The sequence below is a fragment of the Ahaetulla prasina genome, chromosome 2, assembly GCF_028640845.1.
Source record: "Ahaetulla prasina isolate Xishuangbanna chromosome 2, ASM2864084v1, whole genome shotgun sequence".
In the NCBI taxonomy this organism is placed as follows: Eukaryota; Metazoa; Chordata; class Lepidosauria; order Squamata; family Colubridae; genus Ahaetulla; species Ahaetulla prasina.
The window spans coordinates 198,483,602-198,504,492 of record NC_080540.1 but is presented as its reverse complement, the minus strand read 5'-3'; the positions used below and the strand labels follow the sequence as shown (position 1 = coordinate 198,504,492).

Sequence of the window (20,891 nt, the reverse complement as noted above, 5' to 3'; positions counted from 1 at the left end):
GGAGGAGGGGGGTATTATATTTTGAAAGGCAGCCTCAAAGCCTTTGGGGGGAAAATAAACAAATAAATTTTTCCCATTGCCTGGATCTGATGTTGTACCCTGGAATGATATAAGGCCTAAAATGCCGCACTCTTTAGGCATTCACATCAGCAAATGCATCGGTGTAAATATATAACTAAAGACGCCTCTGTCACGATCTGTATGCACAGTTTGGCGTTGGGTGTCAGGCATTTCTTTCAGCAGCAGGTGAAGGTGAAGGCTTCGGCAAGTCCGACGTCTGTGTTTTTATGAGGCTTTCCCAGCAAGAATATTGAAAGTGATGTTTTAATGGAACAATCAATCTGAAATAAATTAGTACTACAAACTAATAAAAGCTTTTATTGGCTGGCTTGCTGAGATGTACTGAAAGCCTGAGTACTGCCTGGATGGTGAAGATGGAGCAAAACAATGAATCATTCCTCGATCTAAGCTGGTGCCACTGAAGCCATGCAGGCCAAATTGGGAGGCTCCACAGTTCAGAAGGACCTTTGATCCCAAGAACCTCCCAAATGTCAGCATTTTTCAAAGCTTGGGAGGCAGAGGCTGAGATTCCTAGAAAGACACCCTAGGTTTTCCCTCAGGATTTAAACACAATGTTGCTTCATGCCTTATCAGTATGAGAAAAGCTTATCATTCCTTTAGTCCTCGGGGCAGGGCAGGATAATACGGGAATGCTGATTGGCTGAAATTTTCACCAGAAGAACTGAACTCCCACTGACAAAAGTTGGACCTCTGGATAGTAACTAGAATTAAATCCACAAGGGAAATTAGTTTGTGAAGTAAAAAAAAATATTGTGAAGAACATCTGGTCAAGTGTTCCCCAACCTGGCATCCTCCAGATGTATTGGACAACTATTGCAGTTAGCTAGTAAACCCAGTGGACCTCCAACATACCTGGACCCTCTTGGGAGGAAAAAAAAAAGCCAACCTATTATTGAATTTGTGAAAATAATTTTCAAGTTTGTGATTTCTGCAGAATGTCCTTTTTGGAAACTAAAGTTGGTCTGCTCTGTAGAGGATAGTTACATTTTAGGCAATATAAAATGTGACTTATCTACCCTGTGTCACAGTGGTGAAATCCAATTTTTTTTTACTACCGGTTCTGTGGGTGTGGCTTGGTGAGCATGTTGTGGCTTGTTGGGCGTGGCTTGTTGGGCGTGGCAGGGGAAGGATATTGCAAAATCCCCATTCCCACCCCACCCTGGGGCCAGCCAGAGGTGGTATTTGCCGGTTCTCCAAACTACTCAAAATTTCTGCTACTGGTTCTCCAGAACCTGTCAGAACCTGCTGGATTTCACCCCTGCTATGTCATCTCTATTAAATACTACGCTTTGAATTAATCCCACATACCAAGGGTCCTTTATTATAACATATTCTGATTCTTGCTCTGGGAGCCTTTTCATCTGCTTCTTGATCACTTTCATTAGAGATGTTTGCAAAGATCTGAATTATGCTCCTCTGCTCAATGGGAAGTGATATAGCAGTTCACAAGGCTACTATATCTGCGCTGCCAAAATCCGAATGTGAATTAAATGGCAATACAGAGACTATAGAGGATATGGAGAAACCTGAAGAAAGAATGCAATGAATACAATTCTGTAGACCTCAGCTTGGGTTTGAAAGAGAGGAAAGAATGAGAAAAAAACTCAAGATTGTCCTGCCTTGATTCTCTCTGGTACAGGGATGGGAAAAGAAAATCTCTGCCAGACTCTGAAAATTCAGTTATTATACTCGTGTGCCAATAAATAAGAGTTCCCATAGTTCTTGATTCCTACTCTGGGACAATAGAGAGAAATGAATATCTAATTCTTTGCTACCATCTATTGATCAACCAGATTTTTGCAACCTAGAAGTGTAATATTGGTGTAATATTTAATGAAAACTATGCTACAGAATAAGGGTGCTGTCAGTTGCACTTAGTAAAGCACATTGCGATCACAACCAAAAGAGATAATTTTACTTTATTGTCAAGCTACATTGACAGAATCTTTCAAATCTGAAAGTACAATTCTCCTTCCCCCACCCCATCTCCTCTACAGCTCGAGAAACTAGAGAGAGTCCCTTCTGAGCTTCTTGTCCCATCCACTAGCCAGTTGCAAGCTATGCTGTCTCTTATCTGACCATTCCCTAGGCATCATCAACTCTTCATCCAGTCTCTCAAGGTCTTTCCCACATATCATTACAGGTGCCTAGTTTGGCCTTTGGCTACCTTACTTTCTGTGGGAAGGACCAAACTTACTGTAGACACAATGAAGAAACTGCCTAAAGTAGTAGAAGTTGGGGGTTGGTGGCAGCTACAACACTTTCCCCATAGCAGTCTTCTTGAGTTTCCCAGCCATGGAACAAAACCGTGTATAATTGCCATATGGCCTGTCCTGTATTCTTTGGAAGCCATCTGCTGTCCTCAAATGTGCTGGAGGTCACGTTCCCATCTTGAGTATTGAAGAAAAATTAACTGCCACTTCAGTTTGCTATTATTTCTGGAACTGAGAGGTGTTATAGTATCCATTGCTTTAGTTTGAAAGTATTAGGGGTTAATTTACAGAGACTATGCTGACCTCACGGGACAGTTAATTTTTGTTCATCAACTCATATAGCAGAGTTGGTACACTTGTGAAAGCGATGAAATGTGAAAGGTCTAGAAGAAGCTAAAGTGGCCCTATCATTCTTCAGTAGTTTCCCTCCAGTCTGTATGTGATCTCATCATTAAAATGATTTGGAAAATAGGAAGCATTGCAATATACCGGAGCCATAGTGAAATCATAGCCTAAATAGAAGTGGAAAATGAAATAATTTCCCACCTTATTTGAGATCAGATTTTAACTAGAGGAGTGGGCCAATCTGCGTATTTTTTGTGTATGAAGTAGCCTTTGTGCAACCGGTTTTAGAAGAGTGAGATGCAGGGGCAGCATTTAATCCTTATTCTTTTGGAACTGGAAGAGTCCTTATACCCTTCCAGTTCCAAAAGATGAGAGATTGTGGTTCAGAGCTTGCCAATAATTTGATTTCCCATGGAAGTAGACATACAAAATATATGGCATTTTTGCAACATTAAACTTGTTTTATACTACATGTAGTCCTCACTTAGTGGCAATAGCTGGGACTGGCAACTTGACCGTTAAATGAAATGATTGCTGAGTGAAACAATGATTGTACTTGTATTACTTCTTTTTTAAAAAATATGATTTTTATTCAATTTCAAAATATAAATAAAAAGTAAACCACTGGAAAAAAAAGAAAATGGGAAAAGAAATAATCAGACAAAAAGCAAGATAAAAGTAGAAATAAAAAGAAGAAAAATAAAGAAAAGGGAAAAGGAATTAAATTTTCTTTGGATGAAGATAAGAAATACATCCAATTTGTATTCTAAAATTAACGAATGTCTACATTACTTCAATAATCCCATATAATTATTATCATCAAATCCCAAAATCAAAAATTCTATTTTCTCACAAAAAGTCCACAAACATCTCCAATAAAAACTGACCATTGTCTCTTAAAATCCAACCTCTTAATTCCATAACTACCTCATTTTATAAATTAATCCCTAAAACTTCTTCTTATTGATCAACAAAGATCCAGTAAAAATACTTAATATTGTAGTATATGACCCCCTTTCTGTTTAATGTTCTCCTCATCCAGGAGTGAAATTGACTTACCTTCCTTACTGGCTTGGAAGTCCACAAGCCGTGTGCATGCACTCGCTTCGTTCATGCACATGTGTCACATGCGCATGCAGATCTTCTGTGCATGCGCAAAACCTTCTGTGCATGCGCAAAATTTTCTGCGCATGCACAGAAGGTAAAAACACATTACTTCCTGGTTAAAACCAGGAAGTAATGATACCTGGGTGGTGGGTGTCGTCGGTAGTTCGGTGATCGCTACCAGATCGCCAAACCACCGACCACGATCGCTACTGGATCACGAGATTTGGTCAGAACTGGGAGTATTTCACTCCTGTCCTTATCCCTCACTTAAGAATCAAAAATTGCAAAGCAGTAATTAAAAACTATTAAACAGTAATAAAAATAATTACCGTTTATTTAGATATCAAAAACAAATCCATCAACTCATTAGACATTTCCAAGAGAAACATCCAATTCAGATAACCATTCAACTTCACCAGAAATAAGATTAACTATAATCAGACAAACCAATTTATACTTTTCTTCTTCTTCCTCCAAACCATCCTTAAGTAAGTCCCATAAATCAAATTCTGTTTTCTTCTAGTATCTTTTCTTTCTCTCTCTAAATTATTATCATCTTAATTAATTTACTAGCTGATCAGGTAAACCTCTGTTTCTGCAATTTGCTTGTGAAGAAAGAAAGTCCAGAGGGCAGATTGATTGATTTCAAGTTTTTTCCTTAAATCTGGAGGGGAAAAAAGTCCCCACCCCCAAGTAATGGGGTGAAACAAGCTGGAGTGCTGTCTCCTTTCAGAGAAGGTCAAATCACATTTTTCCCCACCGGAAGTCAGAACCTCCTGCTTATTATTTATATTGATACTGATGCTTATTTGTACCCTATGACTATCATTAAGTGTTGTACTTTATGATTCTTTTTTTTATTGAAAGAGTTTTAAAAAACAAAAACATTTTTCCCCCTTTTTCCCCCCTCCCTCCCAAAAAACCCCCTTCCCCCTCCTCCCCGGCTTCCCGGGTCAATCACAAGGTATTGTTATACATAAACCAAACATAGAATAAAATTTTCCCTTCCAATCCAAATAATCACATCCAAAGCTTTTCATCTCCCAACCCCCTCCCCATTACATAAAATAACTTTCTAATTATTCAAAGGCAATCTGATATTTCTTAATCTGATATCTGTTTTGTAGATAATCAATCCATTTTTTCCATTCAATTAAATATCTTTCCTGCGTATTATCTTTAAAAAACGCTGTGATTTTTGCCATCTCAGCCAAGTCAGTAACTTTCAATATCCATTCTTCTATTGTAGGTATCTCTTCTTCCTTCCAGTATTGCCCAATCACCAGTCTTGCTGCTGTTATTAAATCCAGAATCAATTTAGTCTCAACCCCTGTACAATCCGTTATAATTCCCAAAAGGAAAAATTGTGGCAGGAACTTTATCTTCTTCTTCAGTACATTTTGAATAATCCACCAAATTCTTATCCAAAAGACCTTAATTTTCTTGCAAGTCCACCAAATATGAAAATATGTAGCATCATCACAATCACACCTCCAACATTTCGCTTGGATATTAGGATACATACATGATAATTTTTTGGGATCTAAGTGCCATCTATAAAACATCTTATAAAAATTTCCCTTAAATTCTGTGCTTGTGTAAACTTAACATTTCTAACCCAAATTTTCTCCCATGTTTCCAACATTATTGGTTCCTGAATATTCTGTGCCCATTTTATCATACAATCCTTTACCAAATCCTTTTCCGAATCTATTTCAAGCAACACATTATACAATCTCTTTATATGCTCCTGGGTCTGATTTCTAATTTGCTTTATTAAATTTTCCTCCCTTTGCATTATACCAATTTTTTGATCTTCTTTCCATCTAGCACTTATTTGCCCATATTGAAACCAAGTATATTTCCTCCCTTCTTCATTTAATACCTGTAATGATTTTAATTGCAATCTACCTCCTTCAGCATACAAAAGTTCTTTATAAGTAATCATTTCCTGTTTCTGTTCTATATTTATATTCTCTATTGCATGTCTAGGGCTCGCCCATATAGGAATCTTGTAATCTAATTTATAGGAATATTTTTTCCAGACCCGCAAAAGAGCACTTCTCAACACATGATTCTTAAAAGCCATACCTTATGATTCTTAACAAATGTATCTTTTCATGTACACTGAGAGCGTATACACCAAAGAAAAATTCCTTGTGTGTCCAACCACACTTGGCCAATAAAGAATTCTATTCTATTCTATTCTATTCTATTCTATTCTATTCTATTCTATTCTATTCTATTCTATTCTATTCTATTCTATTCTATTCTAGCCTAGCCTAGCCTAGCCTAGCCTAGCCTAGCCTAACCTAGCCTAGCTTAGTCTAGTCTTATGATCTTGCTTCAGCTTTCCTTTTCCTTTGCTTTACAGATCTGCAATGCTCATAAATCTGAGGTTTGGTTGCAAAGTTACTTTGTAACACCCTCCTATCTGTGAATTGTGTCTAAATGAGTCAGTTGCTAAACAAGGACTGCCTATAGCACATGTGAATGTGTTATATACTGTATACTTCCAGATACATACACATGCATGCAAAGGCTGAGTCTAAGTTGTGATTCCTCTACTCACTTAGCTTTCTAAGAAACTGAAAGGGCCATAGGATTTCCTGTAGAGCAGGGGTCCCCAATCCTCAGTCAGTGTGGATTGTCAGTGTGCATGCCAGAAATAGGGCTGCACAAACAAGCAACGCCCAATCCACAGGATGCAGGCAGCACATGAAACCATGCCCCCTCCAGTCCGCGGAAAAACCTCTCTCTATGTTGTGCCTCGCTCGCCCCCCTCTCCGCAGCTGGGCCCCTCTCGTCTCCTGCCGGACGCTGATAGTGCAGAAGAATGTCCTGGCATGCCTCCAGCCCCCAGTCCTGGCACTATGCCTGGACAAACGGAGCAGCTGGGCCCCTCCCCCACAGCATGTGAGCCTGGGGAGTGTGAAGCCAGTCACGAGCTGGAATTACCAGCAGCTGGAGGCTAGAGGGACCCACACTTCCGGAGAGTGGAGAGGCGACGTCAGCAAAAGGAAGGGAGGGGCAGGCCTGGATAAGTGCTGAGTCATGGAGCCACACCCCATGGCCTATATAAAGGATCTGCTTTCTGGCATTCTTTGAGTCAGGCAAAGTCTAAATTGGATTGCTGAAGTCACATCCTGGTCTCCTGCCTGCCCTGAGAATTCTGACAGAACTTTGGCAAAGCTGCAGAGGCACGCTTGATACGGACTTCCCCGACCCGGCCATCAGAGGAGGAGTGGGACACGACACTCTATGGAGCAGGTCCCTGGTGCCCAAAAGGTTGAGAGAACATATCAGCTCTTTCTGACTGCTTTGCAGATTCAGTTTCAGCAACGACTGCTAACCTAGTGTGAATTTATACATGCACCTTCTCTGCCCATCACCTAGAACTGCCAGAGTCATCCACCCTAATGCTCACAGAAATCTCAGAGACAAGAATTACAGTGCTGGAAAGGATCCAAAATAGTAATAATGAACCCTCACAGAGCGGGTAGCTTATTTTAAAATACCATTTTATTTGGTTATTTTTGTTGGTTGGTTGGTTTCTTAGGCCACCACCTATGACATCACTCAGTGGTTTCCAGTGGTTTTTAAACATAAATTTAAAAGCCAGGATATTAAAGACAGTGATTAAAAACTTATCTTTAGGGTATTTTTTTAAAGCCCCTGCCCCAAATTAGAATCCTTCACTTTGAAAAGGAATGCTTTTTAAAGAAATAGGCAGAGGGGAAGAGATAAAACTGATCCCAGGTTGCTGCAAAAGGAATTTTTGGCAACTGTAGATGGATCTATATCTATATATTTATATACTGTGAGATGGGTGCATATAAAAGAATTAATTAATTAATGACTCCTTGGGGGCCCCATAGTCTATTTTTGTGTGTACAGAGGAGATGTATAGAATTAAACATTTTCTTGAAGAGAGAACCAGTTTGATGTAGTGTTAAAGTACTAGGTAGAAGTCAGGAGACCTTGAATTGTAGTCCTACATTAAGCAAAAAACCAACTGGATGACTCTGACCCCAGCAAACCACTTCTGAAAGTCCTTGTCAAGGAAACTACAGGGCCTAGGCCAGGCAGTCACCAGGAATCAACACTGACTCGAATGTACAAACACTCCTTTTCTGAAAAGACCAAAATCCAAGCCAAATAAGAGTTCCAAGGTAATAAACCAAGCCAAATAAGAGTTCCAAGGCAATAAACATCAGCTCTTATTGCATTTAGGAACAAGATGATGCAAAGCTTTTAATAAGGGGGAATTTCAGTTCCCTCACAAAGTTTTTCCCCCCAGTTATGGCTACTGATATAAAAGTTGAACTATATGTCGTATCGATCAGTGGAAAGATACATTTCTGTACAATAGAAAGTGAAGGGTTTGGTAGAAGCAAGTAAAAGGCCATATGCCATCTAGTTAAGCATCTGGAGGAAAAGCACAGGGGGGTCAAACTCAAGGCCCGCAGGCCAGATCCGGCCTCTGGAGTGCTTAGATCTGGCCCGGAGGGCTGCCCTAGAAACAGCAAAGGACCGGCCTGTGATGCCTTTGCCAGCTTAAACAGAGCTCGGGAGGGCCACGCACCCCAGGGCTCTGTTTTCGGCCGTGATTATTATTATTATTATTATTTATTCAATTTTTATACCGCCCTTCTCCCGAAGGACTCAGGACGGTGTACAGCCAAGATAAAACAAAACAATACAAAAATATACAATTTAAAATACAAATTAAAAAACTTATTATAAAGGTGGCCTAAAAACTTTAAAAATATATAAAACTAAAAACCCCATTAAAATTAGTAATAAATTTAAAACCAATAAAATTTAGGCCAGCCCCGCGCGAATAAATAGATGTGTTTTCAATTCGCGGCGGAAGGTCCGAAGGTCAGGTATTTGGCGTAAACCCGGGGGAAGTTCGTTCCAGAGGGTGGGAGCCCCCACAGAGAAAGATCTTCCCCTGGGGGCCGCCAGCCGACATTGCTTGGCGGACGGCACCCTGAGAAGTCCCTCTCTGTGAGAGCGCACGGGTCGGTGGGAGGCATGAGGTAACAGCAGGCGGTCCCGTAAGTACCCAGGCTCTAAGCCATGGAGCGCTTTAAAGGTTGTAACCAAAACCTTAAAGTGCACCTGAAAGGCCACAGGCAGCCAGTGCAGTCTGCGCAGGAGCAGTGTTACACGGGAGCTACGTGGAGCTCCCTCTATCACCCGCGCAGCTGCATTCTGGACTAACTGAAGCCTTCGGGCGCACCTCAAGGGGAGCCCCATGTAGAGAGCATTACAATAATCCAAGCGAGAGGTAACGAGCGCATGAGTGACTGTGCACAAGGCATCCCGATCAAGGAAGGGGCGCAACTGCCGAACCAGGCGAACCTGGTGGAAGGCCCTCCTGGAGACGGCCGTCAAATGATCTTCAAATGACAGCCGCTCATCCAGGAGAACACCTAAGTTGCGCACCCTATCCTCTGGGGCCAATAACTCGCCTCCAACTGAATCGGGGTGCCGGCATCCACAGCCACTCCATCTTGAAGGGATTAAGCTTGAGCCTGTTTCTCCCCATCCAGACCCGTATGGCTTCCAAACACCGGGACAGCACTTCAACAGCTTCATTGGGGTGGCCCGGGGTGGAAAAGTACAGCTGAGTATCATCAGCGTACAGCTGGTATCTCACCCCAAAGCCACTGATGATCTCACCCAACGGCTTCATATAGATGTTGAACAGAAGGGGCGAGAAAATCGACCCCTGCGGCACCCCACAAGTGAGGCACCTCGCGGCCGACCTCTGCCCCCCTGTCAACACTGTCTGCGACCAGTCGGAGAGATAGGAAGAGAACCACCGATACACGGTGCCTCCCACTCCCAATCCCCCCAACCGGTGCAGCAAGATACCATGGTCGATGGTATCAAAAGCCGCTGAGAGATCTAATAGGACCAGGGCAGAGGAATAACCCCTGTCCCTGGCCCTCCAGAGATCATCCACCAACGCGACCAAAGCTGTCTCCGTGCTGTATCCGGGTCGGAAGCCGGACTGGAACGGGTCTAGATAGACAGATTCATCCAGGTATTAGGGTAGCTGCCGTGCCACAGCACTCTCTACAATCTTCACAACAAAGCGAAGGTTGGAGACCGGACGATAATTACCCAAAATAGCTGGATCCAGGGAGGGCTTCTTGAGGAGGGGTCTCACCACAGCCTCTTTCAAGGCGGCAGGGAAAACCCCTTCCAACAGAGAAGCATTGATAATCCCCTGGAGCCAGCCTCGTGTCACCTCCTGAGTGGCCAGTACCAGCCAGGAAGGACACGGGTCCAGTAAACATGTGGTGGCGTGGAGCCTCTCCAACAACCTATCCACGTCCTCGGGAGCCACAGGGTCAAACTCATCCCAAACAGACTCAACAAGACATGCCTCCTCTCTCTCGCTTGGATCATCCCAATTTCGGTCCAGACCATCCTGGAGCTGAGCGATTTTATCGTATAGATAACCACTAAACTCCTCGGCACGTCCCTGCAAAGGGTCATCCCGCACCTCCTGATGAAGGAGGGAGCGGGTCACCCGAAACAGGGCGGCCGGGCGGTTATCTGCCGACGCAATGAGGGTGGAGGCATAGGAACATCTCGCCTCCCTCATTGCCACTAGGTAGGTCCTAGAATAGGACCTAACTAGTGTCCGATCAGCTTCGGAACGACTGGACCTCCAAGTACTCTCTAGGCGTCTTCTCTGGCGTTTCATCTCCCTCAGCCCCTCGGAGAACCAAGGGGCTGGACGAGATCTGCACCGGGTCAGAGGCCGCAAAGGCACGACACGGTCCAAGGCCCCAGCCGCGGCCTGTTCTCAGGCCACAACTAGTTCCTCAGCCGAGCCGCGGGCCAGATCCTCAGGGAATGGCCCAAGCTCCGTCAGGAACCTCTCAGGGTCCATCAGACGCCTGGGACGGAACCAGCGTATAGGTTCCATCTCCCTGCGATGGTGGGTGGCGGTTCGGAAGTCCAGGTGAAGGAGAAAATGATCTGACCATGACATCGGTTCTGTTACTACATCATTTCTAATTCCAGATGGCCTCTTGCAGCCCTCTGCCAGTGAAAGTGGAGCTGGGGGGGTGTACATTTTCACTGGCAGAGGGCTGCAGGATGCCATTGCGGCCAAAAATGGTGCCCGGGGGTGGGTGGGTCCACATAGAGCCCTCCTGAGCTCCGTTTTCTCTGGCAGAAGCATCAGGGGCCAGGATGGCAGGAAGGAAAAATAAGGAAAGAGGGGACAGAAGAAGAAATGAGAATGAAGAGGGAATGAAAAATAAAAGGAAGGGAGGGAGGGAGGGAGGGAGGGAGGGAGGAAGGAAGGAAGGAAGGAAGGAAGGAAGATTATAATGAGAGTTAGGGGTAGGAGGGAAATCCTCTCTTAGCACTTGGCCACCACAGCTTCCCCTGACACGAATGATGTCAGGCTGGCCCTGCCCACCCTGGCCGTGCCCCCCCCAAGGTCAAACACAACTATGATGTGGCCCTCAGTTAAATCGAGTTTAATACCTGGAATAGCAGGTTCTCTCAAAACGTCACCATCCGGCTATAGTGGAAGCAATAGCAATAGCACATGGATTTATATACCGCTTTACAGTGCTTTACAGCCCTCTCTAAGATGTTTACAGAGTCAACGTATTGCCCACAAATGATCTGGGTCCTCATTTTACTGACCTTGGAAGGATGCAAGGCAGCCTTCTGGAACAAGATGTAGCAAAGGAAGGCATTATCTGGAAGCTGGTTAAGAGAGTGAGTCAAGCATTATCTCTGAACTATATCTGAAAAATCAGGTCAAGTTATCTTTCTGGCCTGAGCAATTAGGAATCCGCTTTCTCTGGCAGAAGCATCAGGGGCCAGGATGGCAGGAAGGAAAAATAAGGAAAGAGGGGACAAAAGAAGAAAGGAGAATGAAGAAGGAATGAAAAATAAAAGGAAGGGAGGGAGGGAGGGAGGGAGGGAGGGAGGGAGGGAGAAAGGAAGGAAGGAAGGAAGGAAAGAAGAAAGAAAGAAGGAGATTATAAAGAGAGTTAGGGGTAGGAGGAAAGTCCTGCCTTAGCACTTGGCCACCACAGGTTCCCCTGACACAAATGATGTCAAGCTGGCCATGACCACCCTGGCCATGCCCCCCCCCCCCCGAGGTCAAACACAACTATGATGTGGCCCTCAGTTAAATCGAATTTGATACCCCTGGAATAGCAGGTTCTCTCAAAACATCACCATCCGGCTATAGTGGAAGCAACAGCAATAGCACATGGATTATACCGCTTTACAGTGCTTTACAGCCCTCTCTAAGATGTTTACAGAGTCAATGTATTGCCTACAACGATCTGGGTCCTCATTTTACTGACCTTGGAAGGATGCAAGGCAGCCTTCTGGAACAAGATGTAGCAAAGGAAGGCATTATCTGGAAGCTGGTTAAGAGAGTGAGTCAAGCATTATCTCTGAACTATATCTGAAAAATCAGATCAAGTTATCTTTCTGGCCTGAGCAATTAGGAATCCGCTTTCTCTGGCTAGTGGCTTTTGAGAAACAGGCAGGTTTTCTCTGAACGTTTTCTATGATAATATAGATGAAGCCAAGGGGGCTTTCCTCATTTGTGTAAAATGACTCTTGCGGTGGTGATTTTATGAGATACGTGCTTTTAGCACAGATGGCTGAAGTCCAGATTTGTAAAATCCAACAAAGAAAAGGAAATCTCATCTCTTATCAGAGGACCCAAAGAAAACCACGCTAGCTGCATTCCAGTCATGATATCATCCAGGGAAGCGCACTTTCAGTTTTTCCTTTCTTGGCTGTGATGTTTGAGAGGCCTCCTCAACTTTCAATCTTCTGAAATATTCCCAGCAGCTTCCTTTTGCTGCAGAAAGCACTGTAACAAAAGATATATGACCACTTAGAGAAAGGGTTTACATAAGAAGATAGATTCTTATTGCTCCTAGAACATGCAGCAGTATCCATTAGAGTGGGTGACCTTATACATCTTCTACATGTATGGTTCCTTTTGGTCTCTATGATGAATCATACTGCCTTTAGAAGAAGAATGAAGCTGCATTGGCTGCTATGGACTGCTTGGAGGCCATTCACACCACAAACATTTCTGTTAGCATTTTGTTTGCCATTTCAAAATGGTATCGAAAGCTTTGTGGAGCAGTGGTTCAGAATTTGGGTATCAGCAGAAAAGTGGAACACGAGACAACAAAACCCACCATGCAGTCATGTGATGTCATGACACCAACCCTTCCTTTATTTGTTGGTTTTGTGGCACCACTGAAGGGTGGGACCTGCATAGTGAGATCACTGCATATGAATAGAATAGAATAGAATAGAATAACAGAGTTGGAAGGGATCTTGGAGGTCTTCTAGTCCAACCCCCTGCTCAGGCAGAAACCCTATATCAAATGGTTGTCCAATCTTTACTTAAAAACCTCCAATAAGGAATAAGGGATGGAAGGGATCTTGGAGGTCTTCTACTCCAACCCCCTGCTCGAGCAGGAGATATTACAGCAAATAGTAGTCTCCGTAGTCTGCACTGGCTTCCTGTGGTTTTTCGGGTGCGCTTCAAGATTTTGGTTACCACCTTTAAAGCGCTCCATGGCTTAGGACCCGGGTACTTACGAGACCACCTGCTGTTACCCTTTGCCTCCCACCGACCCGTATGCTCTCACAGAGAGGGTCTCCTCAGGGTGCTGTCCACCAAACAGTGTCGGCTGGCGGCCCCCAGGAGTAGGGCCTTCTCTGTGGGGGCAGTGACGCTCTGGAACGAACTTCCCCCTGGCCTACGTCAAGTGCCTGATCTTCGGACCTTCCGTCGTGAGCTCAAAACACACTTATTTATTCAAGCGGGACTGGCATAATAGTGCTGAATTTTAATTTGGGGTTTTGTTAATATTTTAAAATTTAAAATTTAAATTTTTAATTATCAGCCTTTTATAATCTGCTATGTTTTAACTGTTGTTTTAATTGTATATATCTTGTGTTTTATTTTTGGCTGTACACCGCCCTGAGTCCTTCGGGAGAAGGGCGGTATAAAAATTTAATAAATAATAATAACAATAATGAAAATAGTTGTCCAATCTCTTTTTAATCTCCAGTGAAGGAGCACCCACAACGTCTGGAGACAAGTTGTTCCACTGATTGTTTTAACCATCAGGAAATTAAATCATCTCTCTTATTGCTGGCAATCCTTATGATTTATATTGATATATTGATCATCAATTGTGTTGTAAATGTTGTACCTTGATGAACGTATCTTTTCTTTTATGTACACTGAGACCATATGCACCAAGACAAATTCCTTGTGTGTCCAATCACACTTGGCCAATAAAATTCTATTCTATTCTATTCTATTATGGATGTCATAGCCAACAGCACCTCACTCATCTTAATTGAACTTGAAAAGGTTAAGAGAGTCAGACTTTGACCTTACAGATGAACAGAGTTGGAAGGGACCTAGCAGGTCATCTAGTCCAACCCCCTGCCCAAGCAGACCCTACACCCATTTTTGACAGATGGCATTCCAGTCTCTTCTTGAAAACTTCCAGTGATGAAGGTGCTGTTCCATTGGTTGATTGCTCTCACTGTCAGAAAATTTCTCCTTATTTCCAGGCTGAATCTTCCCTTGTTCAGTTTTCATCCAATATTCCTTGTCTGGCCTTCAAGTGCTTTGGAAAATAGCTTGACCCCCCCTCCCCCTCCTTGTTAGTATTTTGATGGAAATCTACCAGAAAATTTCAAATCTGTGAACAAGCCTGAGACGTAAAAGAAAAATCAGACTAATGAAATGATACGACAGCTCCAAAGCAGTTTGGAGTTTTCTGGGAGTGATAAATTACCTGGGAAAATTAATCTGCTTAAATCAACTGGGAGACTTATCTGCTCAAGAAACCTCTCTAAGGAAACTTTTTGAATATAAAAGTGAATGATGCCAGGATGAACAATAGGAGTAATCAAGCTACACTCAAGCAATACTTTACCCAAAGCTAGCATTATTATTTTATGTTTTAGCTAGGCCTGTCATATTTTCAATTAACGCATCATGATCTACGAAGCAATAATTCTACAGATATATGACCATGGGCTTTTAGTAATGTGTGTTTCAAAGTTGTTTATTGATATAAAAACAGGATATGCTGTAATGCAGTTGAAAAAAGAGGAACATATTCCCTTGTGAAGGCTTTCATCAAAATGGTTGGGGCTGGCTCAGCAGAGTTGGGGCAGCTATCCATTTGAAGGCATCTATAGTTTAACCATAAACTTCTGGATTGAGGCTGAAAGGTGAAAGTGGAAGCAGTATGCTCCATCCCATAATTGGGTAGACCAGGTTGCCCTGATAGATTGGTCTCACCAGAAAAAAAACACAGAAGAAAGGAGCTTAATAGACTTGAAATTCTCATTATGTCATCGTCTATTATCATCAATGCACATCTAGTCTTATTATAGTTTGGGCTTTGACTTTTTTTATTGTATTGCTTTTGTAAAAATACCCTAAACTTGACAAGAAAAGAGCAATTGGGCAAACAAGATTACCATGCAACTATTGCATTCATTTTTGAAGTTATATACAGTAACTAACAAATCATATGGACTGAATGAACATATGCCTAAAATTATGTTCTTCTGCCCATGTTAAGAGAGGCTTGATGAAGATAGTGATTACTTGGGAAATTTTATCCTATGTCACTACTTTAGTAGATGAATTAATATATTGAACACAAGTTATGAAATCATAGAGCTGGAAGATATAATATCAGCCATTCTATCTAAATCCTTGCTCAGTGCAGGACTCCAAACGAAAGCCTTTATAAGAAATAAAATTACCAGACCTTGATTGAGCAAACCAATACTTTTCAGTAATTGATTCTACTTCTGAACTGTTCTTATTAAGTTTTTATCAATATCCAACCAGAATTTGGCTGCTTATAATTTAAATCCATTACTCAATGCCCTGCATCCTGTCCAGGTTGATAGAAAATATGTCTTCTTCCCCTTTGTCTCTTTAACATCCTTCCAATTAATGAAGATTATACAATTTTTTCAAAGCTAGACATACACAGTACCCTTAAACAGTCTTCAGAGAACTTAACTTCTCAGTTTCCTAATCATCTCTGATGTCTTTCCAGTTGCTGGAAGTTCTCACTTCCCTAATTCCTTGTTAATAATAGTGTCCACTACCAAACATAATATTCAAGATAAACTGTGGCCAATATAAAATAAAGTTACATGCAAAACTAAAACTCTGGATAATTTTGTTTTCCCATACTGAACAAGCCATCTAGTGCACTTTGAACTATTTCCAGTTTGGAAAATAAAGTTTCAGAAAATGATGGTCATATCAGTGGGATGCAGTAGATGAAAACAACATTCTGGAGCTTCCAAAGGGCTTGTACATCCATACTTCTTGTTATTTGGAAGTGATGTGTCTGTTGATTGCAGCCTGTATTTTCATTTCCTTTTCTGTGGTCATGCTATCGTACTGACTGCTATTTAGTTTATGATCTGCTATAGTTCCAAAGCCTTCTTCATAAACGCTATTGCCATGCTAGGTATTCTTATTTTTTGTAACAAATTTAAGAGTCATGTAAGTGAGATGGGCAGTATAGAAATGTGATTAGGTAGGTAGGTAGCTAGCTAGGTAGGTAGATAGATGATAGATAGGTAGGTAGGTAGGTAGATAGATGATAGATAGACAGGTAGATAGATAGATAGATAGATAGATAGATAGATAGATAGATAGATAGATAGATAGATAGATAGATAGATAGATAGATAGACTGACTCCATTCTGTACTAGACTTACGTATTTCATATTTTTCCTTAAGTAGAAAAACTCTGCCATTTGTCTCTCTTACATTTCATTATTTCCAGTCCATTTCTCTAAATGTCAAGATGATTTTGAATGTTGTTGCTGCAAATTTAATAAGCATTCTCCACAATTCATCATGCAAATAATTAATGAAGGGTTGAAGAATAAAGGGCCCAGAACTGAATGTTATGTTTCCATGCCTGATATCTTCTTCCAGGCTGCTCATCAGCCTGGAAGAACTCTTTCCAAGCATGATTTTTGAGCCAGCTGCATATCATTTTATTCCACCCACCTCGTGCTTAAACAATTAACTAAGCAGACATTCACAGGCTACTTTATCAATTGCTTGCTGAAATCCAGATATACATGAGACTCCTGCAGCCTACTATAATTGCTGGTGTAGAGGAAAATGCTATTCAATGCAAATAACATTTTTTTTTAAAAAAAAGGAAAATTAAACACGAATTAGTGAGGATTGGCTGGAATCTTAAAGTTCAGGCTGGGACTGTAGTCTTGATTTGGATTTGTAAGAGATCACACAAGTTCACTAAAAATACTGGCTTTAATGACACTGATACTCCTAAAATTTGAAACGTTCACAAGGCTATTCCATTTTTTAGTTCCATCTATTATAAAGATACTCAAGAAAAAAATATCTCAGCAATTTCAGGAGGAAGGCTGAAAATTGTATAGACTTTTTAGAAATCTTAAACTTGCAGGAGTATTTCTATTAAATGAACCATTCTGCACAAATTGGTTCTAAGAAAATATGAGTTGTGTGAAATATAGGTAGTAAATAGTGCCAGATATATGGCACATGTGACATCACTTCTGTATGAGCTGTATTGGTTACTGGTGTATTGCTGGGTGCGATTCAAGGCGCTGGTTTAGAGCCCTACATAGCTTGGACCTGGGTTACCTAAGGGATTGTCTTTTTTCCAAGAGTTTCTACCCATCTAACATGATATAGCAGAGTGAGGATGCCGCAAATCCTGTCAGCCAAAAAGTGGGAGCTGGTGTGGACCTGAAAATGGGATTTTTCCACAGTGGCCCCTGATCTATGGAACATCCTCCCTCTGGAGATTAGAATGGCCCCAACCCCATTAGTCTTTCGTAAATCCTAAAACTAGGGGCCACGGTGCCTCATGTGGTTAGAACAGGAAGTCAGAAGACCACTGAGAGGTCAACAACTTGGCAGTTCAAAACCTGAGAGTGAGCCGCATGACGGAATGAGCTCCCATCAATTTGTCCCAGCTCCTGCCCACCTAGCAGTTTGAAAGCATCCAAAATGCAAGTAGATAAATAGGTAGCACTTTGATGGGAAAATACTGGGGACAGGAAAGGAGTCTCCTCAGGCATCCCCTGGGCAACAGTGATGTTACCAACTAATCTTTTCAATCCAGAAACACTTTAGGTGCTTCCGACACGAACAAAACAGTAGGCCCTAAAAACCTGGCTATGTTTCCAAGCCTAAGGTACTGAATGTGTCAAGGGCCTCATTTCCTGGCTGTTTTATTCATTGTTATATAAAATAGTTGATATAAATTAGATTTATATATTTACCAGATTTATATCTTTATATCTTATTTATAACTGAAATAGAGCTTATCAACTTTAATTCAATTGATATAAAGCTTTGCTTTTCATTCTTCACTGGTTTTATGACTGTATTTGTTCATTGAAGAAGAATATGGTTGTTTTCTAATTTGAGGTAAATAGGATATGTTCAGCTTACAGAGTCATGAAAATATTATCATTTCTTATGAGTCATTCCTCTATAACTCAAATCTTGTGAGTTATCCACTCCCAGTTTCTATCAAGTCCTCTGGTAATCCTCTCATTTGCAATAGAGTTTAGAAGAAACGTGAAACAATGGGAAAGTCTCGTGCTCTTTTTTACTGGGAAGCAAAAATTTTGATTGGTATAGGAACTTATGATTCTAGAACAATCCCTGTTTTCCCCAGTTTTAAAGCAGGAGGATAGGGCAATCTACCAGTTGTGCAGTAATTCTCACCGTCTATGTCATTCTAAATTTATGAAAGGAGAGGTAATGATTGCTAGTTAGTCATACGATGGCTGTGAAAACAATAATATGTTGGTGGGAGGAAGGGCTATTGGAAGCTTCTGGAGGAGAACATTTTCTAACAGCAGTGCTCAAGCAGGCATGCTTAGCTAAATTTTAAAATGTTTTTGATATCTCAGTTGTAATACATTTTTTAAAATGTTAAGGCATCCAGAGGCATTGACTGAGATGGGTGGCTATAGAAATTGAATGAATGAATGAATGAATGAATGAATGAATGAATGAATGAATGAATGAATGAATGAATGAACCAATAAACCAACCAACCAACCCACCCACCCACCCACCCATCCATCCATCCATCCATGCATTCATCAAGATTTCTGCAGACTGCCTTCTCCTTCTCTCCATAATATTCTTTGCTTCTCTTGGCTACATCCTGCTTCCTATAACTTCTTTTATGTGCTTAGACTGCTAGCTTCAAAACCTGTATTTGATGTCAAGATTTAACTAGGCAGCATTAGGATGAGTTTAAAATAAAAGAGGTTCTTCTTGAATATGTTTAAAGTGTTTATCCTTTTATTTTTGGCACCTAGCCCCTTCTTCCGCAGGAAAATTAAGCATTTGGGGGTAAAGGTATCGCTTCTCAACATGTAAACTCTGCAGCTTGAAAATTAATGACAGAGTAGCTTGCATGTATTTTTCTTCAGACTTAGGAATTCTGCTTAGAAAAGCTTTGCTTTTACGTCAGATTGAGAAAGTTATCTTTTAAGATAAATGAAAAGAGGACATCCTTTTCTTTCCTATTAAAACCTGGATTCTTAAAATGCACTGTTATAAAACCAAAATATACAGTGATGCAACTAATCCACCAACTCTATAATATTAGATACAGTTATAGATGGTGGCAAACAGTCATGTTATATACAATCTAATTATAGACATTCATACTCATAATTAGTAGTTGTCCATAACAGGATGCAAGATGTGCAACATGAAGCTGGGCAAAAAAGGCAACTTAATGAAAGTTCAATTAATGATGATAATAACAAAAAAGAAAGCAAAGGTAGCACCAATAATAATAGGTGCCTTGTGTGCAATCCCAAAATATTTGGAGCAACACCATTAGCATTGACAGAATCACCATCGGTCAATTGCAAAAGACAGCTTTACTTGGAACAGCTTGCATCCTGTGACAATACCTTTAACACCATCAAACATCAACATTTGCCTATTCAAAGTCCTTGGGAAATACTTGATAGGTTAATAAAAATGCTAAATCCTTTCTAAACATGTGGCTGGTTGCGTGATGGACCATAATCATAATAATAATACAGGTAGTCCTCAAGTTACAACTACAATTGAGCCCAAAATTTATGTTGCTAAATGAAAAATTTGTTGTGAGTTTTGCTCCATTTTGTGGTGACTTTTCTCACCACATTTGTGAAGTGAATCGCTGCCGTTCTTAAATTAGTAACATGGTTAAGTGAACCTAATTTCCCTGTTGACTTTGCTTGTCAGAAGGTTGCCAAAGATGATCACTGCAACTGTCATAAATATAAGTCAGTGGCCAAGATTGGTCGCAGACTCTGGGACACTGCAACCATGATAAATGGGAATCACTTGTCAAGCATCCAGATGTAAATCACATGACCATGGGGATGCTACGACGGTCATAGGTGTGAAAAGTGGTCATAAGTCACTTTTTTTCAGTGCCACTGTAACTTTGAAAGGTCACCAAACTGTTGTAAGTCGAGGACTCCCTACAGTGGTGAAATTCAATTTTTTTTACTACCGGTTCTATGGGCGTGGCTTGGTGGGAGTAGTGTGGCTTGGTGGGCATAGCAGGGGAAGGATACTGCAAAATCCCCATTCCCTCCCAACTCCTGGGGGAAGGATATTGCAAAATCTCCATTCCCTGGCCCACTCTGGGGCCAGCCACAGGTGGTATTTGCAGGTTCTCCGAACGACTCAAAATTTCCGCTATCGGTTCTCCATAACCTGTCAGAACCTGCTGGATTTCACCCGACTCCTTCTAATAATAAGCCACATGCCTGATGCAAGAACATAAGCTACATCATGATCTCATAATCCACAGTTGTTTGTTTGTTTCCCCTTCACACTTGCTCTTCGTCTTTCCTTTTCCTTCTTTCTCCTCATCACCTGTGCTGATAGTCTGAGCTTTGTCTAGTTTCACATTATGAATGCAGAGTGTGAAGGCCTCTTCTTCCCCACTGGCTTGTTCAAACATTTTACCCTCAATTCTGAATTCAGACCTTACATGAAACAAGAGCTCGGGGCTACTTAC

General features: G+C 41.5%; 1 long non-coding RNA gene across 1 annotated transcript in view; it reads right to left on the bottom strand.

Moving 5' to 3' along the window:
* Window positions 1-12,397: 12,397 nt before the first annotated feature.
* Window positions 12,398-20,891, bottom strand: part of LOC131191708 (uncharacterized) — a 31,732-nt gene continuing 23,238 nt past the window's right edge. Inside the window, exon 3 of the long non-coding RNA XR_009153563.1 lies at window positions 12,398-12,627. This is a non-coding gene — a long non-coding RNA (uncharacterized LOC131191708). The remainder of the gene's footprint in view (window positions 12,628-20,891) is intronic.